The following is a 27039-nucleotide window of genomic DNA, read 5'->3' as shown; positions in this document are numbered from 1 at the left end:
TCTGGTCCAAACCCATAACGAAAGGCAATCCAAAACAAGACAAGCACCTCATTTGTGGAATTAAAACACACTCTCCAATTGGCAGTTGCTTGAAGGCTTTTTCCTCTGAGCTAGGTTTAGGGACAGAATTTAGAATTTGGTAACAAATCAAAAACAACGTGTCAAAAGAGGGTGTCGCTAACGGAGCTCTTACATGCTACATCAAAATGCGTCAGTACAAATCACAGCACTTTTTTTCAATGAATGATTATAAGCACACTGGTCACAAAGTAGGACTCATTCCTCAAAAGCTACCAGTTGATGAGGTGCCAGCCACTTTGTCGTTCGCCGCGGACGTCCGCGACACCCAGCCAAACAAAACGAGACGTCGCGCTGTACCACCGCCGCCACCGTCCAGACAAAGGTATTACTGAACTATGCAGTTGTTTCTCTGCAACAGAGAAACTGCTCAAGCCACCGTCCTTTTATGCGTACCTCTCTTTCAACAAAGCACCTCAGGGGAGAGCGCGAACGCAGTCCCCCACTACCAGAAATTATGCAGTCGAGATTCCCGCATTTGGGGAATTCGCAAGGGTCAGCACAGCCCAAGTGCAATGACTGAGCCTCGCCTTGGGCGAACCACCTTCCTGATCGTGGTCTCACCCCTGCCAGGTAAGTATGCTTTGGGAAAGCAGATGTAGAGGGACCCTCTCCCCACTGCAGAACACAGGAAAAGGATAAGGATAAAGATCAGGGGGCGGGGTAGACCATGACAAGCAGGAAGGAAGGGAGAGTTAGGGGGCGGGATTGCAGGGCAACGGACTTGATCAAAGGTAAGGGAAGGGGCTGAAGGAAATTCTGGTCAAAAATCCCTATGTGTAGCACCCTCTACCATCCCCACTGGATATGAATTGATCCACTACCGGCAAGCATCGTTCACCCGATCACGGACCGATATCTACGTGTGGAGAGAGCCTACGTGAATTTTTCACGATTTCTGTATTTAAACAACAAATGGAAACCGGTCTGTTTGCCCAGTGCGATGTCCATTAGTTCCCTGTGGAAAATCACAGTGGGTGCGCAGTGCTTTAGCAGTATTCTACAGTTTTATGTCTTTTCCAGGAAGGCAACGACACCCACTCATGGTGGAAAAACAGTCTGCCCCTCTCTGGCAAAAAAACCTTGATCATTTTTACATCAAACCCTAACCCTAACCCTAGCTTTAAACCTCTGGTCCAAACCCATAACGAAAGGCAATCCAAAACAAGACAAGCACCTCATTTGTGGAATTAAAACACACTCTCCAATTGGCAGTTGCTTGAAGGCTTTTTCCTCTGAGCTAGGTTTAGGGACAGAATTTAGAATTTGGTAACAAATCAAAAACAACGTGTCAAAAGAGGGTGTCGCTAACGGAGCTCTTACATGCTACATCAAAATGCGTCAGTACAAATCACAGCACTTTTTTTCAATGAATGATTATAAGCACACTGGTCACAAAGTAGGACTCATTCCTCAAAAGCTACCAGTTGATGAGGTGCCAGCCACTTTGTCGTTCGCCGCGGACGTCCGCGACACCCAGCCAAACAAAACGAGACGCGGCGGTGGCACAGCGCGACCGTCCAGACAAAGGCATTACTGAACTATGCAGTTGTTTCTCTGCAACAGAGAAACTGCTCAAGCCACCGTCCTTTTATGCGTACCTCTCTTTCAACAAAGCACCTCAGGGGAGAGCGCGAACGCAGTCCCCCACTACCAGAAATTATGCAGTCGAGATTCCCGCATTTGGGGAATTCGCAAGGGTCAGCACAGCCCAAGTGCAATGACTGAGCCTCGCCTTGGGCGAACCACCTTCCTGATCATGATCTCACCCCTGCCAGGTAAGTATGCTTTGGGAAAGCAGATGTAGAGGGACCCTCTCCCCACTGCAGAACACAGGAAAAGGATAAGGATAAAGATCAGGGGGCGGGGTAGACCATGACAAGCAGGAAGGAAGGGAGAGTTAGGGGGCGGGATTGCAGGGCAATGGACTTGATCAAAGGTAAGGGAAGGGGCTGAAGGAAATTCTGGTCAAAAATCCCTATGTGTAGCACCCTCTACTATCCCCACTGGATATGAATTGATCCACTACCGGCAAGCATCGTTCACCCGATCACGGACCGATACCTACGTGTGGAGAGAGCCTACGTGAATTTTTCACGATTTCTGTATTTAAACAACAAATGGAAACCGGTCTGTTTGCCCAGTGCGATGTCCATTAGTTCCCTGTGGAAAATCACAGTGGGTGCGCAGTGCTTTAGCAGTATTCTACAGTTTTATGTCTTTTCCAGGAAGGCAACGACACCCACTCATGGTGGAAAAACAGTCTGCCCCTCTCTGGCAAAAAAACCTTGATCATTTTTACATCAAACCCTAACCCTAACCCTAGCTTTAAACCTCTGGTCCAAACCCATAACGAAAGGCAATCCAAAACAAGACAAGCACCTCATTTGTGGAATTAAAACACACTCTCCAATTGGCAGTTGCTTGAAGGCTTTTTCCTCTGAGCTAGGTTTAGGGACAGAATTTAGAATTTGGTAACAAATCAAAAACAACGTGTCAAAAGAGGGTGTCGCTAACGGAGCTCTTACATGCTACATCAAAATGCGTCAGCACAAATCACAGCACTTTTTTTCAATGAATGATTATAAGCACACTGGTCACAAAGTAGGACTCATTCCTCAAAAGCTACCAGTTGATGAGGTGCCAGCCACTTTGTCGTTCGCCGCGGACGTCCGCGACACCCAGCCAAACAAAACGAGACGTCGCGCTGTACCACCGCCGCCACCGTCCAGACAAAGGTATTACTGAACTATGCAGTTGTTTCTCTGCAACAGAGAAACTGCTCAAGCCACCGTCCTTTTATGCGTACCTCTCTTTCAACAAAGCACCTCAGGGGAGAGCGCGAACGCAGTCCCCCACTACCAGAAATTATGCCGTCGAGATTCCCTCATTTGGGGAATTCGCAAGGGTCAGCACAGCCCAAGTGCAATGACTGAGCCTCGCCTTGGGCGAACCACCTTCCTGATCATGGTCTCACCCCTGCCAGGTAAGTATGCTTTGGGAAAGCAGATGTAGAGGGACCCTCTCCCCACTGCAGAACACAGGAAAAGGATAAGGATAAAGAGCAGGGGGCGGGGTAGACCATGACAAGCAGGAAGGAAGGGAGAGTTAGGGGGCGGGATTGCAGGGCAATGGACTTGATCAAAGGTAAGGGAAGGGGCTGAAGGAAATTCTGGTCAAAAATCCCTATGTGTAGCACCCTCTACCATCCCCACTGGATATGAATTGATCCACTACCGGCAAGCATCGTTCACCCGATCACGGACCGATACCTACGTGTGGAGAGAGCCTACGTGAATTTTTCACGATTTCTGTATTTAAACAACAAATGGAAACCGGTCTGTTTGCCCAGTGCAATGTCCATTAGTTCCCTGTGGAAAATCACAGTGGGTGCGCAGTGCTTTAGCAGTATTCTACAGTTTTATGTCTTTTCCAGGAAGGCAACGACACCCACTCATGGTGGAAAAACAGTCTGCCCCTCTCTGGCAAAAAAACCTTGATCATTTTTACATCAAACCCTAACCCTAACCCTAGCTTTAAACCTCTGGTCCAAACCCATAACGAAAGGCAATCCAAAACAAGACAAGCACCTCATTTGTGGAATTAAAACACACTCTCCAATTGGCAGTTGCTTGAAGGCTTTTTCCTCTGAGCTAGGTTTAGGGACAGAATTTAGAATTTGGTAACAAATCAAAAACAACGTGTCAAAAGAGGGTGTCGCTAACGGAGCTCTTACATGCTACATCAAAATGCGTCAGTACAAATCACAGCACTTTTTTTCAATGAATGATTATAAGCACACTGGTCACAAAGTAGGACTCATTCCTCAAAAGCTACCAGTTGATGAGGTGCCAGCCACTTTGTCGTTCGCCGCGGACGTCCGCGACACCCAGCCAAACAAAACGAGACGTCGCGCTGTACCACCGCCGCCACCGTCCAGACAAAGGTATTACTGAACTATGCAGTTGTTTCTCTGCAACAGAGAAACTGCTCAAGCCACCGTCCTTTTATGCGTACCTCTCTTTCAACAAAGCACCTCAGGGGAGAGCGCGAACGCAGTCCCCCACTACCAGAAATTATGCAGTCGAGATTCCCGCATTTGGGGAATTCGCAAGGGTCAGCACAGCCCAAGTGCAATGACTGAGCCTCGCCTTGGGCGAACCACCTTCCTGATCGTGGTCTCACCCCTGCCAGGTAAGTATGCTTTGGGAAAGCAGATGTAGAGGGACCCTCTCCCCACTGCAGAACACAGGAAAAGGATAAGGATAAAGATCAGGGGGCGGGGTAGACCATGACAAGCAGGAAGGAAGGGAGAGTTAGGGGGCGGGATTGCAGGGCAACGGACTTGATCAAAGGTAAGGGAAGGGGCTGAAGGAAATTCTGGTCAAAAATCCCTATGTGTAGCACCCTCTACCATCCCCACTGGATATGAATTGATCCACTACCGGCAAGCATCGTTCACCCGATCACGGACCGATATCTACGTGTGGAGAGAGCCTACGTGAATTTTTCACGATTTCTGTATTTAAACAACAAATGGAAACCGGTCTGTTTGCCCAGTGCGATGTCCATTAGTTCCCTGTGGAAAATCACAGTGGGTGCGCAGTGCTTTAGCAGTATTCTACAGTTTTATGTCTTTTCCAGGAAGGCAACGACACCCACTCATGGTGGAAAAACAGTCTGCCCCTCTCTGGCAAAAAAACCTTGATCATTTTTACATCAAACCCTAACCCTAACCCTAGCTTTAAACCTCTGGTCCAAACCCATAACGAAAGGCAATCCAAAACAAGACAAGCACCTCATTTGTGGAATTAAAACACACTCTCCAATTGGCAGTTGCTTGAAGGCTTTTTCCTCTGAGCTAGGTTTAGGGACAGAATTTAGAATTTGGTAACAAATCAAAAACAACGTGTCAAAAGAGGGTGTCGCTAACGGAGCTCTTACATGCTACATCAAAATGCGTCAGTACAAATCACAGCACTTTTTTTCAATGAATGATTATAAGCACACTGGTCACAAAGTAGGACTCATTCCTCAAAAGCTACCAGTTGATGAGGTGCCAGCCACTTTGTCGTTCGCCGCGGACGTCCGCGACACCCAGCCAAACAAAACGAGACGCGGCGGTGGCACAGCGCGACCGTCCAGACAAAGGCATTACTGAACTATGCAGTTGTTTCTCTGCAACAGAGAAACTGCTCAAGCCACCGTCCTTTTATGCGTACCTCTCTTTCAACAAAGCACCTCAGGGGAGAGCGCGAACGCAGTCCCCCACTACCAGAAATTATGCAGTCGAGATTCCCGCATTTGGGGAATTCGCAAGGGTCAGCACAGCCCAAGTGCAATGACTGAGCCTCGCCTTGGGCGAACCACCTTCCTGATCATGATCTCACCCCTGCCAGGTAAGTATGCTTTGGGAAAGCAGATGTAGAGGGACCCTCTCCCCACTGCAGAACACAGGAAAAGGATAAGGATAAAGATCAGGGGGCGGGGTAGACCATGACAAGCAGGAAGGAAGGGAGAGTTAGGGGGCGGGATTGCAGGGCAATGGACTTGATCAAAGGTAAGGGAAGGGGCTGAAGGAAATTCTGGTCAAAAATCCCTATGTGTAGCACCCTCTACTATCCCCACTGGATATGAATTGATCCACTACCGGCAAGCATCGTTCACCCGATCACGGACCGATACCTACGTGTGGAGAGAGCCTACGTGAATTTTTCACGATTTCTGTATTTAAACAACAAATGGAAACCGGTCTGTTTGCCCAGTGCGATGTCCATTAGTTCCCTGTGGAAAATCACAGTGGGTGCGCAGTGCTTTAGCAGTATTCTACAGTTTTATGTCTTTTCCAGGAAGGCAACGACACCCACTCATGGTGGAAAAACAGTCTGCCCCTCTCTGGCAAAAAAACCTTGATCATTTTTACATCAAACCCTAACCCTAACCCTAGCTTTAAACCTCTGGTCCAAACCCATAACGAAAGGCAATCCAAAACAAGACAAGCACCTCATTTGTGGAATTAAAACACACTCTCCAATTGGCAGTTGCTTGAAGGCTTTTTCCTCTGAGCTAGGTTTAGGGACAGAATTTAGAATTTGGTAACAAATCAAAAACAACGTGTCAAAAGAGGGTGTCGCTAACGGAGCTCTTACATGCTACATCAAAATGCGTCAGCACAAATCACAGCACTTTTTTTCAATGAATGATTATAAGCACACTGGTCACAAAGTAGGACTCATTCCTCAAAAGCTACCAGTTGATGAGGTGCCAGCCACTTTGTCGTTCGCCGCGGACGTCCGCGACACCCAGCCAAACAAAACGAGACGTCGCGCTGTACCACCGCCGCCACCGTCCAGACAAAGGTATTACTGAACTATGCAGTTGTTTCTCTGCAACAGAGAAACTGCTCAAGCCACCGTCCTTTTATGCGTACCTCTCTTTCAACAAAGCACCTCAGGGGAGAGCGCGAACGCACTCCCCCACTACCAGAAATTATGCCGTCGAGATTCCCTCATTTGGGGAATTCGCAAGGGTCAGCACAGCCCAAGTGCAATGACTGAGCCTCGCCTTGGGCGAACCACCTTCCTGATCATGGTCTCACCCCTGCCAGGTAAGTATGCTTTGGGAAAGCAGATGTAGAGGGACCCTCTCCCCACTGCAGAACACAGGAAAAGGATAAGGATAAAGAGCAGGGGGCGGGGTAGACCATGACAAGCAGGAAGGAAGGGAGAGTTAGGGGGCGGGATTGCAGGGCAATGGACTTGATCAAAGGTAAGGGAAGGGGCTGAAGGAAATTCTGGTCAAAAATCCCTATGTGTAGCACCCTCTACCATCCCCACTGGATATGAATTGATCCACTACCGGCAAGCATCGTTCACCCGATCACGGACCGATACCTACGTGTGGAGAGAGCCTACGTGAATTTTTCACGATTTCTGTATTTAAACAACAAATGGAAACCGGTCTGTTTGCCCAGTGCGAGGTCCATTAGTTCCCTGTGGAAAATCACAGTGGGTGCGCAGTGCTTTAGCAGTATTCTACAGTTTTATGTCTTTTCCAGGAAGGCAACGACACCCACTCATGGTGGAAAAACAGTCTGCCCCTCTCTGGCAAAAAAACCTTGATCATTTTTACATCAAACCCTAACCCTAACCCTAGCTTTAAACCTCTGGTCCAAACCCATAACGAAAGGCAATCCAAAACAAGACAAGCACCTCATTTGTGGAATTAAAACACACTCTCCAATTGGCAGTTGCTTGAAGGCTTTTTCCTCTGAGCTAGGTTTAGGGACAGAATTTAGAATTTGGTAACAAATCAAAAACAACGTGTCAAAAGAGGGTGTCGCTAACGGAGCTCTTACATGCTACATCAAAATGCGTCAGTACAAATCACAGCACTTTTTTTCAATGAATGATTATAAGCACACTGGTCACAAAGTAGGACTCATTCCTCAAAAGCTACCAGTTGATGAGGTGCCAGCCACTTTGTCGTTCGCCGCGGACATCCGCGACACCCAGCCAAACAAAACGAGACGTCGCGCTGTGCCACCGCCGCCACCGTCCAGACAAAGGCATTACTGAACTATGTAGTTGTTTCTCTGCAACAGAGAAACTGCTCAAGCCACCGTCCTTTTATGCGTACCTCTCTTTCAACAAAGCACCTCAGGGGAGAGCGCGAACGCAGTCCCCCAGTACCAGAAATTATGCAGTCGAGATTCCCTCATTTGGGGAATTCGCAAGGGTCAGCACAGCCCAAGTGCAATGACTGAGCCTCGCCTTGGGCGAACCACCTTCCTGATCCTGGTCTCACCCCTGCCAGGTAAGTATGCTTTAGGAAAGCAGATGTAGAGGGACCCTCTCCCCACTGCAGAACACAGGAAAAGGATAAGGATAAAGATCAGGGGGCGGGGTAGACCATGACAAGCAGGAAGGAAGGGAGAGTTAGGGGGCGGGATTGCAGGGCAACGGACTTGATCAAAGGTAAGGGAAGGGGCTGAAGGAAATTCTGGTCAAAAATCCCTATGTGTAGCACCCTCTACCATCCCCACTGGATATGAATTGATCCACTACCGGCAAGTATCGTTCACCCGATCACGGACCGATACCTACGTGTGGAGAGAGCCTACTTGAATTTTTCACGATTTCTGTATTTAAACAACAAATGGAAACCGGTCTGTTTGCCCAGTGCGATGTCCATTAGTTCCCTGTGGAAAATCACAGTGGGTGCGCAGTGCTTTAGCAGTATTCTACAGTTTTATGTCTTTTCCAGGAAGGCAACGACACCCACTCATGGTGGAAAAACAGTCTGCCCCTCTCTGGCAAAAAAACCTTGATCATTTTTACATCAAACCCTAACCCTAACCCTAGCTTTAAACCTCTGGTCCAAACCCATAACGAAAGGCAATCCAAAACAAGACAAGCACCTCATTTGTGGAATTAAAACACACTCTCCAATTGGCAGTTGCTTGAAGGCTTTTTCCTCTGAGCTAGGTTTAGGGACAGAATTTAGAATTTGGTAACAAATCAAAAACAACGTGTCAAAAGAGGGTGTCGCTAACGGAGCTCTTACATGCTACATCAAAATGCGTCAGTACAAATCACAGCACTTTTTTTCAATGAATGATTATAAGCACACTGGTCACAAAGTAGGACTCATTCCTCAAAAGCTACCAGTTGATGAGGTGCCAGCCACTTTGTCGTTCGCCGCAGACGTCCGCGACACCCAGCCAAACAAAACAAAACGTCGCGCTGTGCCACCGCCGCCACCGTCCAGACAAAGGCATTACTGAACTATGCAGTTGTTTCTCTGCAACAGAGAAACTGCTCAAGCCACCGTCCTTTTATGCGTACCTCTCTTTCAACAAAGCACCTCAGGGGAGAGCGCGAACGCAGTCCCCCACTACCAGAAATTATGCAGTCGAGATTCCCTCATTTGGGGAATTCGCAAGGGTCAGCACAGCCCAAGTGCAATGACTGAGCCTCGCCTTGGGCGAACCACCTTCCTGATCATGGTCTCACCCCTGCCAGGTAAGTATGCTTTGGGAAAGCAGATGTAGAGGGACCCTCTCCCCACTGCAGAACACAGGAAAAGGATAAGGATAAAGATCAGGGGGCGGGGTAGACCATGACAAGCAGGAAGGAAGGGAGAGTTAGGGGGCGGGATTGCAGGGCAACGGACTTGATCAAAGGTAAGGGAAGGGGCTGAAGGAAATTCTGGTCAAAAATCCCTATGTGTAGCACCCTCTACCATCCCCACTGGATATGAATTGATCCACTACCGGCAAGCATCGTTCACCCGATCACGGACCGATACCTACGTGTGGAGAGAGCCTACGTGAATTTTTCACGATTTCTGTATTTAAACAACAAATGGAAACCGGTCTGTTTGCCCAGTGCGATGTCCATTAGTTCCCTGTGGAAAATCACAGTGGGTGCGCAGTGCTTTAGCAGTATTCTCCAGTTTTATGTCTTTTCCAGGAAGGCAACGACACCCACTCATGGTGGAAAAACAGTCTGCCCCTCTCTGGCAAAAAAACCTTGATCATTTTTACATCAAACCCTAACCCTAACCCTAGCTTTAAACCTCTGGTCCAAACCCATAACGAAAGGCAATCCAAAACAAGACAAGCACCTCATTTGTGGAATTAAAACACACTCTCCAATTGGCAGTTGCTTGAAGGCTTTTTCCTCTGAGCTAGGTTTAGGGACAGAATTTAGAATTTGGTAACAAATCAAAAACAACGTGTCAAAAGAGGGTGTCGCTAACGGAGATCTTACATGCTACATCAAAATGCGTCAGTACAAATCACAGCACTTTTTTTCAATGAATGATTATAAGCACACTGGTCACAAAGTAGGACTCATTCCTCCAAAGCTACCAGTTGATGAGGTGCCAGCCACTTTGTCGTTCGCCGCGGATGTCCGCGACACCCAGCCAAACAAAACGAGACGTCGCGCTGTGCCACCGCCGCCACCGTCCAGACAAAGGCATTACTGAACTATGCAGTTGTTTCTCTGCAACAGAGAAACTGCTCAAGCCACCGTCCTTTTATGCGTACCTCTCTTTCAACAAAGCACCTCAGGGGAGAGCGCGAACGCAGTCCCCCACTACCAGAAATTATGCAGTCGAGATTCCCGCATTTGGGGAATTCGCAAGGGTCAGCACAGCCCAAGTGTAATGACTGAGCCTCGTCTTGGGCGAACCACCTTCATGATCATGGTCTCACCCCTGCCAGGTAAGTATGCTTTGGGAAAGCAGATGTAGAGGGACCCTCTCCCCACTGCAGAACACAGGAAAAGGATAAGGATAAAGATCAGGGGGCGGGGTAGACCATGACAAGCAGGAAGGAAGGGAGAGTTAGGGGGCGGGATTGCAGGGCAACGGACTTGATCAAAGGTAAGGGAAGGGGCTGAAGGAAATTCTGGTCAAAAATCCCTATGTGTAGCACCCTCTACCATCCCCACTGGATATGAATTGATCCACTACCGGCAAGCATCGTTCACCCGATCACGGACCGATACCTACGTGTGGAGAGAGCCTACGTGAATTTTTCACGATTTCTGTATTTAAACAACAAATGGAAACCGGTCTGTTTGCCCAGTGCGATGTCCATTAGTTCCCTGTGGAAAATCACAGTGGGTGCGCAGTGCTTTAGCAGTATTCTACAGTTTTATGTCTTTTCCAGGAAGGTAACGACACCCACTCATGGTGGAAAAACAGTCTGCCCCTCTCTGGCAAAAAAACCTTGATCATTTTTACATCAAACCCTAACCCTAACCCTAGCTTTAAACCTCTGGTCCAAACCCATAACGAAAGGCAATCCAAAACAAGACAAGCACCTCATTTGTGGAATTAAAACACACTCTCCAATTGGCAGTTGCTTGAAGGCTTTTTCCTCTGAGCTAGGTTTAGGGACAGAATTTAGAATTTGGTAACAAATCAAAAACAACGTGTCAAAAGAGGGTGTCGCTAACGGAGCTCTTACATGCTACATCAAAATGCGTCAGTACAAATCACAGCACTTTTTTTCAATGAATGATTATAAGCACACTGGTCACAAAGTAGGACTCATTCCTCCAAAGCTACCAGTTGATGAGGTGCCAGCCACTTTGTCGTTCGCCGCGGACGTCCGCGACACCCAGCCAAACAAAACGAGACGTCGCGCTGTGCCACCGCCGCCACCGTCCAGACAAAGGTATTACTGAACTATGCAGTTGTTTGCAACAGAGAAACTGCTCAAGCCACCGTCCTTTTATGCGTACCTCTCTTTCAACAAAGCACCTCAGGGGAGAGCGCGAACGCAGTCCCCCACTACCAGAAATTATGCAGTCGAGATTCCCGCATTTGGGGAATTCGCAAGGGTCAGCACAGCCCAAGTGCAATGACTGAGCCTCGCTTTGGGCGAACCACCTTCCTGATCATAGTCTCACCCCTGCCAGGTAAGTATGCTTTGGGAAAGCAGATGTAGAGGGACCCTCTCCCCACTGCAGAACACAGGAAAAGGATAAGGATAAAGATCAGGGGGCGGGGTAGACCATGACAAGCAGGAAGGAAGGGAGAGTTAGGGGGCGGGATTGCAGGGCAATGGACTTGATCAAAGGTAAGGGAAGGGGCTGAAGGAAATTCTGGTCAAAAATCCCTATGTGTAGCACCCTCTACCATCCCCACTGGATATGAATTGATCCACTACCGGCAAGCATCGTTCACCCGATCACGGACCGATACCTACGTGTGGAGAGAGCCTACGTGAATTTTTCACGATATCTGTATTTAAACAACAAATGGAAACCGGTCTGTTTGCCCAGTGCGATGTCCATTAGTTCCCTGTGGAAAATCACAGTGGGTGCGCAGTGCTTTAGCAGTATTCTACAGTTTTATGTCTTTTCTAGGAAGGCAACGACACCCACTCATGGTGGAAAAACAGTCTGCCCCTCTCTGGCAAAAAAACCTTGATCATTTTTACATCAAACCCTAAACCTAACCCTAGCTTTAAACCTCTGGTCCAAACCCATAACGAAAGGCAATCCAAAACAAGACAAGCACCTCATTTGTGGAATTAAAACACACTCTCCAATTGGCAGTTGCTTGAAGGCTTTTTCCTCTGAGCTAGGTTTAGGGACAGAAATTAGAATTTGGTAACAAATCAAAAACAACGTGTCAAAAGAGGGTGTCGCTAACGGAGCTCTTACATGCTACATCAAAATGCGTCAGTACAAATCACAGCACTTTTTTTCAATGAATGATTATAAGCACACTGGTCACAAAGTAGGACTCATTCCTCCAAAGCTACCAGTTGATGAGGTGCCAGCCACTTTGTCGTTCGCCGCGGACGTCCGCGACACCCAGCCAAACAAAACGAGACGTCGCGCTGTACCACCGCCGCCACCGTCCAGACAAAGGCATTACTGAACTATGCAGTTGTTTCTCTGCAACAGAGAAACTGCTCAAGCCACCGTCCTTTTATGCGTACCTCTCTTTCAACAAAACACCTCAGGGGAGAGCGCGAACGCAGTCCCCCACTACCAGAAATTATGCAGTCGAGATTCCCGCATTTGGGGAATTCGCAAGGGTCAGCACAGCCCAAGTGCAATGACTGAGCCTCGACTTGGGCGAACCACCTTCCTGATCATGGTCTCACCCCTGCCAGGTAAGTATGCTTTGGGAAAGCAGATGTAGAGGGACCCTCTCCCCACTGCAGAACACAGGAAAAGGATAAGGATAAAGATCAGGGGGCGGGGTAGACCATGACAAGCAGGAAGGAAGGGAGAGTTAGGGGGCGGGATTGCAGGGCAATGGACTTGATCAAAGGTAAGGGAAGGGGCTGAAGGAAATTCTGGTCAAAAATCCCTATGTGTAGCACCCTCTACCATCCCCACTGGATATGAATTGATCCACTACCGGCAAGCATCGTTCACCCGATCACGGACCGATACCTACGTGTGGAGAGAGCCTACGTGAATTTTTCACGATATCTGTATTTAAACAACAAATGGAAACCGGTCTGTTTGCCCAGTGCGATGTCCATTAGTTCCCTGTGGAAAATCACAGTGGGTGCGCAGTGCTTTAGCAGTATTCTACAGTTTTATGTCTTTTCTAGGAAGGCAACGACACCCACTCATGGTGGAAAAACAGTCTGCCCCTCTCTGGCAAAAAAACCTTGATCATTTTTACATCAAACCCTAAACCTAACCCTAGCTTTAAATCTCTGGTCCAAACCCATAACGAAAGGCAATCCAAAACAAGACAAGCACCTCATTTGTGGAATTAAAACACACTCTCCAATTTGCAGTTGCTTGAAGGCTTTTTCCTCTGAGCTAGGTTTAGGGACAGAAATTAGAATTTGGTAACAAATCAAAAACAACGTGTCAAAAGAGGGTGTCGCTAACGGAGCTCTTACATGCTACATCAAAATGCGTCAGTACAAATCACAGCACTTTTTTTCAATGAATGATTATAAGCACACTGGTCACAAAGTAGGACTCATTCCTCCAAAGCTACCAGTTGATGAGGTGCCAGCCACTTTGTCGTTCGCCGCGGACGTCCGCGACACCCAGCCAAACAAAACGAGACGTCGCGCTGTACCACCGCCGCCACCGTCCAGACAAAGGCATTACTGAACTATGCAGTTGTTTCTCTGCAACAGAGAAACTGCTCAAGCCACCGTCCTTTTATGCGTACCTCTCTTTCAACAAAGCACCTCAGGGGAGAGCGCGAACGCAGTCCCCCACTACCAGAAATTATGCAGTCGAGATTCCCGCATTTGGGGAATTCGCAAGGGTCAGCACAGCCCAAGTGCAATGACTGAGCCTCGACTTGGGCGAACCACCTTCCTGATCATGGTCTCACCCCTGCCAGGTAAGTATGCTTTGGGAAAGCAGATGTAGAGGGACCCTCTCCCCACTGCAGAACACAGGAAAAGGATAAGGATAAAGAGCAGGGGGCGGGGTAGACCATGACAAGCAGGAAGGAAGGGAGAGTTAGGGGGCGGGATTGCAGGGCAATGGACTTGATCAAAGGTAAGGGAAGGGGCTGAAGGAAATTCTGGTCAAAAATCCCTATGTGTAGCACCCTCTACCATCCCCACTGGATATGAATTGATCCACTACCGGCAAGCATCGTTCACCCGATCACGGACCGATACCTACGTGTGGAGAGAGCCTACGTGAATTTTTCACGATTTCTGTATTTAAACAACAAATGGAAACCGGTCTGTTTGCCCAGTGCAATGTCCATTAGTTCCCTGTGGAAAATCACAGTGGGTGCGCAGTGCTTTAGCAGTATTCTACAGTTTTATGTCTTTTCCAGGAAGGCAACGACACCCACTCATGGTGGAAAAACAGTCTGCCCCTCTCTGGCAAAAAAACCTTGATCATTTTTACATCAAACCCTAACCCTAACCCTAGCTTTAAACCTCTGGTCCAAACCCATAACGAAAGGCAATCCAAAACAAGACAAGCACCTCATTTGTGGAATTAAAACACACTCTCCAATTGGCAGTTGCTTGAAGGCTTTTTCCTCTGAGCTAGGTTTAGGGACAGAATTTAGAATTTGGTAACAAATCAAAAACAACGTGTCAAAAGAGGGTGTCGCTAACGGAGCTCTTACATGCTACATCAAAATGCGTCAGTACAAATCACAGCACTTTTTTTCAATGAATGATTATAAGCACACTGGTCACAAAGTAGGACTCATTCCTCAAAAGCTACCAGTTGATGAGGTGCCAGCCACTTTGTCGTTCGCCGCGGACGTCCGCGACACCCAGCCAAACAAAACGAGACGTCGCGCTGTACCACCGCCGCCACCGTCCAGACAAAGGTATTACTGAACTATGCAGTTGTTTCTCTGCAACAGAGAAACTGCTCAAGCCACCATCCTTTTATGCGTACCTCTCTTTCAACAAAGCACCTCAGGGGAGAGCGCGAACGCAGTCCCCCACTACCAGAAATTATGCAGTCGAGATTCCCGCATTTGGGGAATTCGCAAGGGTCAGCACAGCCCAAGTGCAATGACTGAGCCTCGACTTGGGCGAACCACCTTCCTGATCATGGTCTCACCCCTGCCAGGTAAGTATGCTTTGGGAAAGCAGATGTAGAGGGACCCTCTCCCCACTGCAGAACACAGGAAAAGGATAAGGATAAAGAGCAGGGGGCGGGGTAGACCATGACAAGCAGGAAGGAAGGGAGAGTTAGGGGGCGGGATTGCAGGGCAATGGACTTGATCAAAGGTAAGGGAAGGGGCTGAAGGAAATTCTGGTCAAAAATCCCTATGTGTAGCACCCTCTACCATCCCCACTGGATATGAATTGATCCACTACCGGCAAGCATCGTTCACCCGATCACGGACCGATACCTACGTGTGGAGAGAGCCTACGTGAATTTTTCACGATTTCTGTATTTAAACAACAAATGGAAACCGGTCTGTTTGCCCAGTGCAATGTCCATTAGTTCCCTGTGGAAAATCACAGTGGGTGCGCAGTGCTTTAGCAGTATTCTACAGTTTTATGTCTTTTCCAGGAAGGCAACGACACCCACTCATGGTGGAAAAACAGTCTGCCCCTCTCTGGCAAAAAAACCTTGATCATTTTTACATCAAACCCTAACCCTAACCCTAGCTTTAAACCTCTGGTCCAAACCCATAACGAAAGGCAATCCAAAACAAGACAAGCACCTCATTTGTGGAATTAAAACACACTCTCCAATTGGAAGTTGCTTGAAGGCTTTTTCCTCTGAGCTAGGTTTAGGGACAGAAATTAGAATTTGGTAACAAATCAAAAACAACGTGTCAAAAGAGGGTGTCGCTAACGGAGCTCTTACATGCTACATCAAAATGCGTCAGTACAAATCACAGCACTTTTTTTCAATGAATGATTATAAGCACACTGGTCACAAAGTAGGACTCATTCCTCAAAAGCTACCAGTTGATGAGGTGCCAGCCACTTTGTCGTTCGCCGCGGACGTCCGCGACACCCAGCCAAACAAAACGAGACGTCGCGCTGTGCCACCGCCGCCACCGTCCAGACAAAGGCATTACTGAACTATGCAGTTGTTTCTCTGCAACAGAGAAACTGCTCAAGCCACCGTCCTTTTATGCGTACCTCTCTTTCAACAAAGCACCTCAGGGGAGAGCGCGAACGCAGTCCCCCACTACCAGAAATTATGCAGTCGAGATTCCCGCATTTGGGGAATTCGCAAGGGTCAGCACAGCCCAAGTGCAATGACTGAGCCTCGCCTTGGGCGAACCACCTTCCTGATCGTGGTCTCACCCCTGCCAGGTAAGTATGCTTTGGGAAAGCAGATGTAGAGGGACCCTCTCCCCACTGCAGAACACAGGAAAAGGATAAGGATAAAGAGCAGGGGGCGGGGTAGACCATGACAAGCAGGAAGGAAGGGAGAGTTAGGGGGCGGGATTGCAGGGCAATGGACTTGATCAAAGGTAAGGGAAGGGGCTGAAGGAAATTCTGGTCAAAAATCCCTATGTGTAGCACCCTCTACCATCCCCACTGGATATGAATTGATCCACTACCGGCAAGCATCGTTCACCCGATCACGGACCGATACCTACGTGTGGAGAGAGCCTACGTGAATTTTTCACGATTTCTGTATTTAAACAACAAATGGAAACCGGTCTGTTTGCCCAGTGCAATGTCCATTAGTTCCCTGTGGAAAATCACAGTGGGTGCGCAGTGCTTTAGCAGTATTCTACAGTTTTATGTCTTTTCCAGGAAGGCAACGACACCCACTCATGGTGGAAAAACAGTCTGCCCCTCTCTGGCAAAAAAACCTTGATCATTTTTACATCAAACCCTAACCCTAACCCTAGCTTTAAACCTCTGGTCCAAACCCATAACGAAAGGCAATCCAAAACAAGACAAGCACCTCATTTGTGGAATTAAAACACACTCTCCAATTGGCAGTTGCTTGAAGGCTTTTTCCTCTGAGCTAGGTTTAGGGACAGAATTTAGAATTTGGTAACAAATCAAAAACAACGTGTCAAAAGAGGGTGTCGCTAACGGAGCTCTTACATGCTACATCAAAATGCGTCAGTACAAATCACAGCACTTTTTTTCAATGAATGATTATAAGCACACTGGTCACAAAGTAGGACTCATTCCTCAAAAGCTACCAGTTGATGAGGTGCCAGCCACTTTGTCGTTCGCCGCGGACGTCCGCGACACCCAGCCAAACAAAACGAGACGCGGCGGTGGCACAGCGCGACCGTCCAGACAAAGGCATTACTGAACTATGCAGTTGTTTCTCTGCAACAGAGAAACTGCTCAAGCCACCGTCCTTTTATGCGTACCTCTCTTTCAACAAAGCACCTCAGGGGGGAGCGCGAACGCAGTCCCCCACTACCAGAAATTATGCAGTCGAGATTCCCGCATTTGGGGAATTCGCAAGGGTCAGCACAGCCCAAGTGCAATGACTGAGCCTCGCCTTGGGCGAACCACCTTCCTGATCGTGGTCTCACCCCTGCCAGGTAAGTATGCTTTGGGAAAGCAGATGTAGAGGGACCCTCTCCCCACTGCAGAACACAGGAAAAGGATAAGGATAAAGATCAGGGGGCGGGGTAGACCATGACAAGCAGGAAGGAAGGGAGAGTTAGGGGGCGGGATTGCAGGGCAACGGACTTGATCAAAGGTAAGGGAAGGGGCTGAAGGAAATTCTGGTCAAAAATCCCTATGTGTAGCACCCTCTACCATCCCCACTGGATATGAATTGATCCACTACCGGCAAGCATCGTTCACCCGATCACGGACCGATATCTACGTGTGGAGAGAGCCTACGTGAATTTTTCACGATTTCTGTATTTAAACAACAAATGGAAACCGGTCTGTTTGCCCAGTGCGATGTCCATTAGTTCCCTGTGGAAAATCACAGTGGGTGCGCAGTGCTTTAGCAGTATTCTACAGTTTTATGTCTTTTCCAGGAAGGCAACGACACCCACTCATGGTGGAAAAACAGTCTGCCCCTCTCTGGCAAAAAAACCTTGATCATTTTTACATCAAACCCTAACCCTAACCCTAGCTTTAAACCTCTGGTCCAAACCCATAACGAAAGGCAATCCAAAACAAGACAAGCACCTCATTTGTGGAATTAAAACACACTCTCCAATTGGCAGTTGCTTGAAGGCTTTTTCCTCTGAGCTAGGTTTAGGGACAGAATTTAGAATTTGGTAACAAATCAAAAACAACGTGTCAAAAGAGGGTGTCGCTAACGGAGCTCTTACATGCTACATCAAAATGCGTCAGTACAAATCACAGCACTTTTTTTCAATGAATGATTATAAGCACACTGGTCACAAAGTAGGACTCATTCCTCAAAAGCTACCAGTTGATGAGGTGCCAGCCACTTTGTCGTTCGCCGCGGACATCCGCGACACCCAGCCAAACAAAACGAGACGTCGCGCTGTGCCACCGCCGCCACCGTCCAGACAAAGGCATTACTGAACTATGTAGTTGTTTCTCTGCAACAGAGAAACTGCTCAAGCCACCGTCCTTTTATGCGTACCTCTCTTTCAACAAAGCACCTCAGGGGAGAGCGCGAACGCAGTCCCCCAGTACCAGAAATTATGCAGTCGAGATTCCCTCATTTGGGGAATTCGCAAGGGTCAGCACAGCCCAAGTGCAATGACTGAGCCTCGCCTTGGGCGAACCACCTTCCTGATCATAGTCTCACCCCTGCCAGGTAAGTATGCTTTGGGAAAGCAGATGTAGAGGGACCCTCTCCCCACTGCAGAACACAGGAAAAGGATAAGGATAAAGATCAGGGGGCGGGGTAGACCATGACAAGCAGGAAGGAAGGGAGAGTTAGGGGGCGGGATTGCAGGGCAATGGACTTGATCAAAGGTAAGGGAAGGGGCTGAAGGAAATTCTGGTCAAAAATCCCTATGTGTAGCACCCTCTACCATCCCCACTGGATATGAATTGATCCACTACCGGCAAGCATCGTTCACCCGATCACGGACCGATACCTACGTGTGGAGAGAGCCTACGTGAATTTTTCACGATATCTGTATTTAAACAACAAATGGAAACCGGTCTGTTTGCCCAGTGCGATGTCCATTAGTTCCCTGTGGAAAATCACAGTGGGTGCGCAGTGCTTTAGCAGTATTCTACAGTTTTATGTCTTTTCCAGGAAGGCAACGACACCCACTCATGGTGGAAAAACAGTCTGCCCCTCTCTGGCAAAAAAACCTTGATCATTTTTACATCAAACCCTAACCCTAACCCTAGCTTTAAACCTCTGGTCCAAACCCATAACGAAAGGCAATCCAAAACAAGACAAGCACCTCATTTGTGGAATTAAAACACACTCTCCAATTGGCAGTTGCTTGAAGGCTTTTTCCTCTGAGCTAGGTTTAGGGACAGAATTTAGAATTTGGTAACAAATCAAAAACAACGTGTCAAAAGAGGGTGTCGCTAACGGAGCTCTTACATGCTACATCAAAATGCGTCAGTACAAATCACAGCACTTTTTTTCAATGAATGATTATAAGCACACTGGTCACAAAGTAGGACTCATTCCTCAAAAGCTACCAGTTGATGAGGTGCCAGCCACTTTGTCGTTCGCCGCGGACGTCCGCGACACCCAGCCAAACAAAACGAGACGTCGCGCTGTACCACCGCCGCCACCGTCCAGACAAAGGCATTACTGAACTATGCAGTTGTTTCTCTGCAACAGAGAAACTGCTCAAGCCACCGTCCTTTTATGCGTACCTCTCTTTCAACAAAGCACCTCAGGGGAGAGCGCGAACGCAGTCCCCCACTACCAGAAATTATGCAGTCGAGATTCCCGCATTTGGGGAATTCGCAAGGGTCAGCACAGCCCAAGTGCAATGACTGAGCCTTGCCTTGGGCGAACCACCTTCCTGATCGTGGTTTCACCCCTGCCAGGTAAGTATGCTTTGGGAAAGCAGATGTAGAGGGACCCTCTCCCAACTGCAGAACACAGGAAAAGGATAAGGATAAAGAGCAGGGGGCGGGGTAGACCATGACAAGCAGGAAGGAAGGGAGAGTTAGGGGGCGGGATTGCAGGGCAATGGACTTGATCAAAGGTAAGGGAAGGGGCTGAAGGAAATTCTGGTCAAAAATCCCTATGTGTAGCACCCTCTACCATCCCCACTGGATATGAATTGATCCACTACCGGCAAGCATCGTTCACCCGATCACGGACCGATACCTAAGTGTGGAGAGAGCCTACGTGAATTTTTCACGATTTCTGTATTTAAACAACAAATGGAAACCGGTCTGTTTGCCCAGTGCGATGTCCATTAGTTCCCTGTGGAAAATCACAGTGGGTGCGCAGTGCTTTAGCAGTATTCTACAGTTTTATGTCTTTTCCAGGAAGGCAACGACACCCACTCATGGTGGAAAAACAGTCTGCCCCTCTCTGGCAAAAAAACCTTGATCATTTTTACATCAAACCCTAACCCTAACCCTAGCTTTAAACCTCTGGTCCAAACCCATAACGAAAGGCAATCCAAAACAAGACAAGCACCTCATTTGTGGAATTAAAACACACTCTCCAATTGGCAGTTGCTTGAAGGCTTTTTCCTCTGAGCTAGGTTTAGGGACAGAATTTAGAATTTGGTAACAAATCAAAAACAACGTGTCAAAAGAGGGTGTCGCTAACGGAGCTCTTACATGCTACATCAAAATGCGTCAGTACAAATCACAGCACTTTTTTCAATGAATGATTATAAGCACACTGGTCACAAAGTAGGACTCATTCCTCAAAAGCTACCAGTTGATGAGGTGCCAGCCACTTTGTCGTTCGCCGCGGACGTCCGCGACACCCAGCCAAACAAAACGAGACGTCGCGCTGTACCACCGCCGCCACCGTCCAGACAAAGGTATTACTGAACTATGCAGTTGTTTCTCTGCAACAGAGAAACTGCTCAAGCCACCGTCCTTTTCTGCGTACCTCTCTTTCAACAAAGCACCTCAGGGGAGAGCGCGAACGCAGTCCCCCACTACCAAAAATTATGCAGTCGAGATTCCCGCATTTGGGGAATTCGCAAGGGTCAGCACAGCCCAAGTGCAATGACTGAGCCTCGCCTTGGGCGAACCACCTTCCTGATCGTGGTCTCACCCCTGCCAGGTAAGTATGCTTTGGGAAAGCAGATGTAGAGGGACCCTCTCCCAACTGCAGAACACAGGAAAAGGATAAGGATAAAGAGCAGGGGGCGGGGTAGACCATGACAAGCAGGAAGGAAGGGAGAGTTAGGGGGCGGGATTGCAGGGCAATGGACTTGATCAAAGGTAAGGGAAGGGGCTGAAGGAAATTCTGGTCAAAAATCCCTATGTGTAGCACCCTCTACCATCCCCACTGGATATGAATTGATCCACTACCGGCAAGCATCGTTCACCCGATCACGGACCGATACCTACGTGTGGAGAGAGCCTACGTGAATTTTTCACGATTTCTGTATTTAAACAACAAATGGAAACCGGTCTGTTTGCCCAGTGCGATGTCCATTAGTTCCCTGTGGAAAATCACAGTGGGTGCGCAGTGCTTTAGCAGTATTCTACAGTTTTATGTCTTTTCCAGGAAGGCAACGACACCCACTCATGGTGGAAAAACAGTCTGCCCCTCTCTGGCAAAAAAACCTTGATCATTTTTACATCAAACCCTAACCCTAACCCTAGCTTTAAACCTCTGGTCCAAACCCATAACGAAAGGCAATCCAAAACAAGACAAGCACCTCATTTGTGGAATTAAAACACACTCTCCAATTGGCAGTTGCTTGAAGGCTTTTTCCTCTGAGCTAGGTTTAGGGACAGAATTTAGAATTTGGTAACAAATCAAAAACAACGTGTCAAAAGAGGGTGTCGCTAACGGAGCTCTTACATGCTACATCAAAATGCGTCAGTACAAATCACAGCACTTTTTTTCAATGAATGATTATAAGCACACTGGTCACAAAGTAGGACTCATTCCTCAAAAGCTACCAGTTGATGAGGTGCCAGCCACTTTGTCGTTCGCCGCGGACGTCCGCGACACCCAGCCAAACAAAACGAGACGTCGCGCTGTACCACCGCCGCCACCGTCCAGACAAAGGTATTACTGAACTATGCAGTTGTTTCTCTGCAACAGAGAAACTGCTCAAGCCACCGTCCTTTTATGCGTACCTCTCTTTCAACAAAGCACCTCAGGGGAGAGCGCGAACGCAGTCCCCCACTACCAGAAATTATGCAGTCGAGATTCCCGCATTTGGGGAATTCGCAAGGGTCAGCACAGCCCAAGTGCAATGACTGAGCCTCGCCTTGGGCGAACCACCTTCCTGATCGTGGTCTCACCCCTGCCAGGTAAGTATGCTTTGGGAAAGCAGATGTAGAGGGACCCTCTCCCCACTGCAGAACACAGGAAAAGGATAAGGATAAAGATCAGGGGGCGGGGTAGACCATGACAAGCAGGAAGGAAGGGAGAGTTAGGGGGCGGGATTGCAGGGCAACGGACTTGATCAAAGGTAAGGGAAGGGGCTGAAGGAAATTCTGGTCAAAAATCCCTATGTGTAGCACCCTCTACCATCCCCACTGGATATGAATTGATCCACTACCGGCAAGCATCGTTCACCCGATCACGGACCGATATCTACGTGTGGAGAGAGCCTACGTGAATTTTTCACGATTTCTGTATTTAAACAACAAATGGAAACCGGTCTGTTTGCCCAGTGCGATGTCCATTAGTTCCCTGTGGAAAATCACAGTGGGTGCGCAGTGCTTTAGCAGTATTCTACAGTTTTATGTCTTTTCCAGGAAGGCAACGACACCCACTCATGGTGGAAAAACAGTCTGCCCCTCTCTGGCAAAAAAACCTTGATCATTTTTACATCAAACCCTAACCCTAACCCTAGCTTTAAACCTCTGGTCCAAACCCATAACGAAAGGCAATCCAAAACAAGACAAGCACCTCATTTGTGGAATTAAAACACACTCTCCAATTGGCAGTTGCTTGAAGGCTTTTTCCTCTGAGCTAGGTTTAGGGACAGAATTTAGAATTTGGTAACAAATCAAAAACAACGTGTCAAAAGAGGGTGTCGCTAACGGAGCTCTTACATGCTACATCAAAATGCGTCAGTACAAATCACAGCACTTTTTTTCAATGAATGATTATAAGCACACTGGTCACAAAGTAGGACTCATTCCTCAAAAGCTACCAGTTGATGAGGTGCCAGCCACTTTGTCGTTCGCCGCGGACGTCCGCGACACCCAGCCAAACAAAACGAGACGCGGCGGTGGCACAGCGCGACCGTCCAGACAAAGGCATTACTGAACTATGCAGTTGTTTCTCTGCAACAGAGAAACTGCTCAAGCCACCGTCCTTTTATGCGTACCTCTCTTTCAACAAAGCACCTCAGGGGAGAGCGCGAACGCAGTCCCCCACTACCAGAAATTATGCAGTCGAGATTCCCGCATTTGGGGAATTCGCAAGGGTCAGCACAGCCCAAGTGCAATGACTGAGCCTCGCCTTGGGCGAACCACCTTCCTGATCATGATCTCACCCCTGCCAGGTAAGTATGCTTTGGGAAAGCAGATGTAGAGGGACCCTCTCCCCACTGCAGAACACAGGAAAAGGATAAGGATAAAGATCAGGGGGCGGGGTAGACCATGACAAGCAGGAAGGAAGGGAGAGTTAGGGGGCGGGATTGCAGGGCAATGGACTTGATCAAAGGTAAGGGAAGGGGCTGAAGGAAATTCTGGTCAAAAATCCCTATGTGTAGCACCCTCTACTATCCCCACTGGATATGAATTGATCCACTACCGGCAAGCATCGTTCACCCGATCACGGACCGATACCTACGTGTGGAGAGAGCCTACGTGAATTTTTCACGATTTCTGTATTTAAACAACAAATGGAAACCGGTCTGTTTGCCCAGTGCGATGTCCATTAGTTCCCTGTGGAAAATCACAGTGGGTGCGCAGTGCTTTAGCAGTATTCTACAGTTTTATGTCTTTTCCAGGAAGGCAACGACACCCACTCATGGTGGAAAAACAGTCTGCCCCTCTCTGGCAAAAAAACCTTGATCATTTTTACATCAAACCCTAACCCTAACCCTAGCTTTAAACCTCTGGTCCAAACCCATAACGAAAGGCAATCCAAAACAAGACAAGCACCTCATTTGTGGAATTAAAACACACTCTCCAATTGGCAGTTGCTTGAAGGCTTTTTCCTCTGAGCTAGGTTTAGGGACAGAATTTAGAATTTGGTAACAAATCAAAAACAACGTGTCAAAAGAGGGTGTCGCTAACGGAGCTCTTACATGCTACATCAAAATGCGTCAGTACAAATCACAGCACTTTTTTCAATGAATGATTATAAGCACACTGGTCACAAAGTAGGACTCATTCCTCAAAAGCTACCAGTTGATGAGGTGCCAGCCACTTTGTCGTTCGCCACGGACGTCCGCGACACCCAGCCAAACAAAACGAGACGTCGCGCTGTACCACCGCCGCCACCGTCCAGACAAAGGTATTACTGAACTATGCAGTTGTTTCTCTGCAACAGAGAAACTGCTCAAGCCACCGTCCTTTTATGCGTACCTCTCTTTCAACAAAGCACCTCAGGGGAGAGCGCGAACGCAGTCCCCCACTACCAAAAATTATGCAGTCGAGATTCCCGCATTTGGGGAATTCGCAAGGGTCAGCACAGCCCAAGTGCAATGACTGAGCCTCGCCTTGGGCGAACCACCTTCCTGATCGTGGTCTCACCCCTGCCAGGTAAGTATGCTTTGGGAAAGCAGATGTAGAGGGACCCTCTCCCAACTGCAGAACACAGGAAAAGGATAAGGATAAAGAGCAGGGGGCGGGGTAGACCATGACAAGCAGGAAGGAAGGGAGAGTTAGGGGGCGGGATTGCAGGGCAATGGACTTGATCAAAGGTAAGGGAAGGGGCTGAAGGAAATTCTGGTCAAAAATCCCTATGTGTAGCACCCTCTACCATCCCCACTGGATATGAATTGATCCACTACCGGCAAGCATCGTTCACCCGATCACGGACCGATACCTACGTGTGGAGAGAGCCTATGTGAATTTTTCACGATTTCTGTATTTAAACAACAAATGGAAACCGGTCTGTTTGCCCAGTGCGATGTCCATTAGTTCCCTGTGGAAAATCACAGTGGGTGCGCAGTGCTTTAGCAGTATTCTACAGTTTTATGTCTTTTCCAGGAAGGCAACGACACCCACTCATGGTGGAAAAACAGTCTGCCCCTCTCTGGCAAAAAAACCTTGATCATTTTTACATCAAACCCTAACCCTAACCCTAGCTTTAAACCTCTGGTCCAAACCCATAACGAAAGGCAATCCAAAACAAGACAAGCACCTCATTTGTGGAATTAAAACACACTCTCCAATTGGCAGTTGCTTGAAGGCTTTTTCCTCTGAGCTAGGTTTAGGGACAGAATTTAGAATTTGGTAACAAATCAAAAACAACGTGTCAAAAGAGGGTGTCGCTAACGGAGCTCTTACATGCTACATCAAAATGCGTCAGTACAAATCACAGCACTTTTTTCAATGAATGATTATAAGCACACTGGTCACAAAGTAGGACTCATTCCTCAAAAGCTACCAGTTGATGAGGTGCCAGCCACTTTGTCGTTCGCTGCGGACGTCCGCGACACCCAGCCAAACAAAACGAGACGTCGCGCTGTACCACCGCCGCCACCGTCCAGACAAAGGTATTACTGAACTATGCAGTTGTTTCTCTGCAACAGAGAAACTGCTCAAGCCACCGTCCTTTTATGCGTACCTCTCTTTCAACAAAGCACCTCAGGGGAGAGCGCGAACGCAGTCCCCCACTACCAGAAATTATGCAGTCGAGATTCCCGCATTTGGGGAATTCGCAAGGGTCAGCACAGCCCAAGTGCAATGACTGAGCCTCGCCTTGGGCGAACCACCTTCCTGATCGTGGTTTCACCCCTGCCAAGTAAGTATGCTTCGGGAAAGCAGTTGTAGAGGGACCCTCTCCCAACTGCAGAACACAGGAAAAGGATAAGGATAAAGAGCAGGGGGCGGGGTAGACCATGACAAGCAGGAAGGAAGGGAGAGTTAGGGGGCGGGATTGCAGGGCAATGGACTTGATCAAAGGTAAGGGAAGGGGCTGAAGGAAATTCTGGTCAAAAATCCCTATGTGTAGCACCCTCTACCATCCCCACTGGATATGAATTGATCCACTACCGGCAAGCATCGTTCACCCGATCACGGACCGATACCTAAGTGTGGAGAGAGCCTACGTGAATTTTTCACGATTTCTGTATTTAAACAACAAATGGAAACCGGTCTGTTTGCCCAGTGCGATGTCCATTAGTTCCCTGTGGAAAATCACAGTGGGTGCGCAGTGCTTTAGCAGTATTCTACAGTTTTATGTCTTTTCCAGGAAGTCAACGACACCCACTCATGGTGGAAAAACAGTCTGCCCCTCTCTGGCAAAAAAACCTTGATCATTTTTACATCAAACCCTAACCCTAACCCTAGCTTTAAACCTCTGGTCCAAACCCATAACGAAAGGCAATCCAAAACAAGACAAGCACCTCATTTGTGGAATTAAAACACACTCTCCAATTGGCAGTTGCTTGAAGGCTTTTTCCTCTGAGCTAGGTTTAGGGACAGAATTTAGAATTTGGTAACAAATCAAAAACAACGTGTCAAAAGAGGGTGTCGCTAACGGAGCTCTTACATGCTACATCAAAATGCGTCAGTACAAATCACAGCACTTTTTTTCAATGAATGATTATAAGCACACTGGTCACAAAGTAGGACTCATTCCTCAAAAGCTACCAGTTGATGAGGTGCCAGCCACTTTGTCGTTCGCCGCGGACGTCCGCGACACCCAGCCAAACAAAACGAGACGTCGCGCTGTACCACCGCCGCCACCGTCCAGACAAAGGTATTACTGAACTATGCAGTTGTTTCTCTGCAACAGAGAAACTGCTCAAGCCACCATCCTTTTATGCGTACCTCTCTTT

The 27039-nt window shown here is 48.1% G+C and overlaps 22 non-coding genes across 22 annotated transcripts; all 22 read right to left on the bottom strand.

The window, feature by feature from the left end:
• Positions 1-495: 495 nt before the first annotated feature.
• Positions 496-659, bottom strand: LOC145656413 (U1 spliceosomal RNA). Its single transcript, XR_014122085.1, has one exon. It is a non-coding gene; the product is annotated as a U1 spliceosomal RNA (small nuclear RNA).
• Positions 660-1700: 1041 nt separating this feature from the next.
• LOC145656246 (U1 spliceosomal RNA) lies at positions 1701-1864 on the bottom strand. Its single transcript, XR_014121914.1, has one exon. It is a non-coding gene; the product is annotated as a U1 spliceosomal RNA (small nuclear RNA).
• Positions 1865-2908: 1044 nt separating this feature from the next.
• Positions 2909-3072, bottom strand: LOC145656293 (U1 spliceosomal RNA). Its single transcript, XR_014121965.1, has one exon. It is a non-coding gene; the product is annotated as a U1 spliceosomal RNA (small nuclear RNA).
• A 1044-nt stretch (positions 3073-4116) lies between these two features.
• LOC145656402 (U1 spliceosomal RNA) lies at positions 4117-4280 on the bottom strand. The gene has a single exon (XR_014122074.1). It is a non-coding gene; the product is annotated as a U1 spliceosomal RNA (small nuclear RNA).
• Positions 4281-5321: 1041 nt separating this feature from the next.
• On the bottom strand, positions 5322-5485 carry LOC145656244 (U1 spliceosomal RNA). The gene has a single exon (XR_014121912.1). It is a non-coding gene; the product is annotated as a U1 spliceosomal RNA (small nuclear RNA).
• A 1044-nt stretch (positions 5486-6529) lies between these two features.
• Positions 6530-6693, bottom strand: LOC145656324 (U1 spliceosomal RNA). Its single transcript, XR_014121996.1, has one exon. It is a non-coding gene; the product is annotated as a U1 spliceosomal RNA (small nuclear RNA).
• A 1044-nt stretch (positions 6694-7737) lies between these two features.
• On the bottom strand, positions 7738-7901 carry LOC145656377 (U1 spliceosomal RNA). Its single transcript, XR_014122049.1, has one exon. It is a non-coding gene; the product is annotated as a U1 spliceosomal RNA (small nuclear RNA).
• A 1044-nt stretch (positions 7902-8945) lies between these two features.
• Positions 8946-9109, bottom strand: LOC145656230 (U1 spliceosomal RNA). Its single transcript, XR_014121897.1, has one exon. It is a non-coding gene; the product is annotated as a U1 spliceosomal RNA (small nuclear RNA).
• A 1044-nt stretch (positions 9110-10153) lies between these two features.
• LOC145656369 (U1 spliceosomal RNA) lies at positions 10154-10317 on the bottom strand. The gene has a single exon (XR_014122041.1). It is a non-coding gene; the product is annotated as a U1 spliceosomal RNA (small nuclear RNA).
• A 1040-nt stretch (positions 10318-11357) lies between these two features.
• Positions 11358-11521, bottom strand: LOC145656362 (U1 spliceosomal RNA). Its single transcript, XR_014122034.1, has one exon. It is a non-coding gene; the product is annotated as a U1 spliceosomal RNA (small nuclear RNA).
• Positions 11522-12565: 1044 nt separating this feature from the next.
• On the bottom strand, positions 12566-12729 carry LOC145656307 (U1 spliceosomal RNA). The gene has a single exon (XR_014121979.1). It is a non-coding gene; the product is annotated as a U1 spliceosomal RNA (small nuclear RNA).
• A 1044-nt stretch (positions 12730-13773) lies between these two features.
• Positions 13774-13937, bottom strand: LOC145656306 (U1 spliceosomal RNA). Its single transcript, XR_014121978.1, has one exon. It is a non-coding gene; the product is annotated as a U1 spliceosomal RNA (small nuclear RNA).
• A 1044-nt stretch (positions 13938-14981) lies between these two features.
• On the bottom strand, positions 14982-15145 carry LOC145656305 (U1 spliceosomal RNA). The gene has a single exon (XR_014121977.1). It is a non-coding gene; the product is annotated as a U1 spliceosomal RNA (small nuclear RNA).
• Positions 15146-16189: 1044 nt separating this feature from the next.
• LOC145656393 (U1 spliceosomal RNA) lies at positions 16190-16353 on the bottom strand. Its single transcript, XR_014122065.1, has one exon. It is a non-coding gene; the product is annotated as a U1 spliceosomal RNA (small nuclear RNA).
• Positions 16354-17394: 1041 nt separating this feature from the next.
• LOC145656247 (U1 spliceosomal RNA) lies at positions 17395-17558 on the bottom strand. Its single transcript, XR_014121915.1, has one exon. It is a non-coding gene; the product is annotated as a U1 spliceosomal RNA (small nuclear RNA).
• A 1044-nt stretch (positions 17559-18602) lies between these two features.
• LOC145656336 (U1 spliceosomal RNA) lies at positions 18603-18766 on the bottom strand. Its single transcript, XR_014122008.1, has one exon. It is a non-coding gene; the product is annotated as a U1 spliceosomal RNA (small nuclear RNA).
• A 1044-nt stretch (positions 18767-19810) lies between these two features.
• LOC145656248 (U1 spliceosomal RNA) lies at positions 19811-19974 on the bottom strand. Its single transcript, XR_014121916.1, has one exon. It is a non-coding gene; the product is annotated as a U1 spliceosomal RNA (small nuclear RNA).
• A 1043-nt stretch (positions 19975-21017) lies between these two features.
• Positions 21018-21181, bottom strand: LOC145656245 (U1 spliceosomal RNA). The gene has a single exon (XR_014121913.1). It is a non-coding gene; the product is annotated as a U1 spliceosomal RNA (small nuclear RNA).
• A 1044-nt stretch (positions 21182-22225) lies between these two features.
• Positions 22226-22389, bottom strand: LOC145656383 (U1 spliceosomal RNA). Its single transcript, XR_014122055.1, has one exon. It is a non-coding gene; the product is annotated as a U1 spliceosomal RNA (small nuclear RNA).
• A 1041-nt stretch (positions 22390-23430) lies between these two features.
• Positions 23431-23594, bottom strand: LOC145656243 (U1 spliceosomal RNA). The gene has a single exon (XR_014121911.1). It is a non-coding gene; the product is annotated as a U1 spliceosomal RNA (small nuclear RNA).
• A 1043-nt stretch (positions 23595-24637) lies between these two features.
• On the bottom strand, positions 24638-24801 carry LOC145656234 (U1 spliceosomal RNA). The gene has a single exon (XR_014121901.1). It is a non-coding gene; the product is annotated as a U1 spliceosomal RNA (small nuclear RNA).
• A 1043-nt stretch (positions 24802-25844) lies between these two features.
• LOC145656236 (U1 spliceosomal RNA) lies at positions 25845-26008 on the bottom strand. The gene has a single exon (XR_014121904.1). It is a non-coding gene; the product is annotated as a U1 spliceosomal RNA (small nuclear RNA).
• Between the last annotated feature and the right edge of the window lie 1031 nt (positions 26009-27039).

The sequence above is a fragment of the Electrophorus electricus genome, unplaced genomic scaffold, assembly GCF_041902795.1.
Source record: "Electrophorus electricus isolate QZ-2024a unplaced genomic scaffold, ASM4190279v1 Scaffold66, whole genome shotgun sequence".
Classification (NCBI taxonomy): domain Eukaryota; kingdom Metazoa; phylum Chordata; class Actinopteri; order Gymnotiformes; family Gymnotidae; genus Electrophorus; species Electrophorus electricus.
The sequence above is the reverse complement of the archived record's forward strand: the minus strand, read 5'-3'. Positions and strand labels throughout refer to the sequence as shown.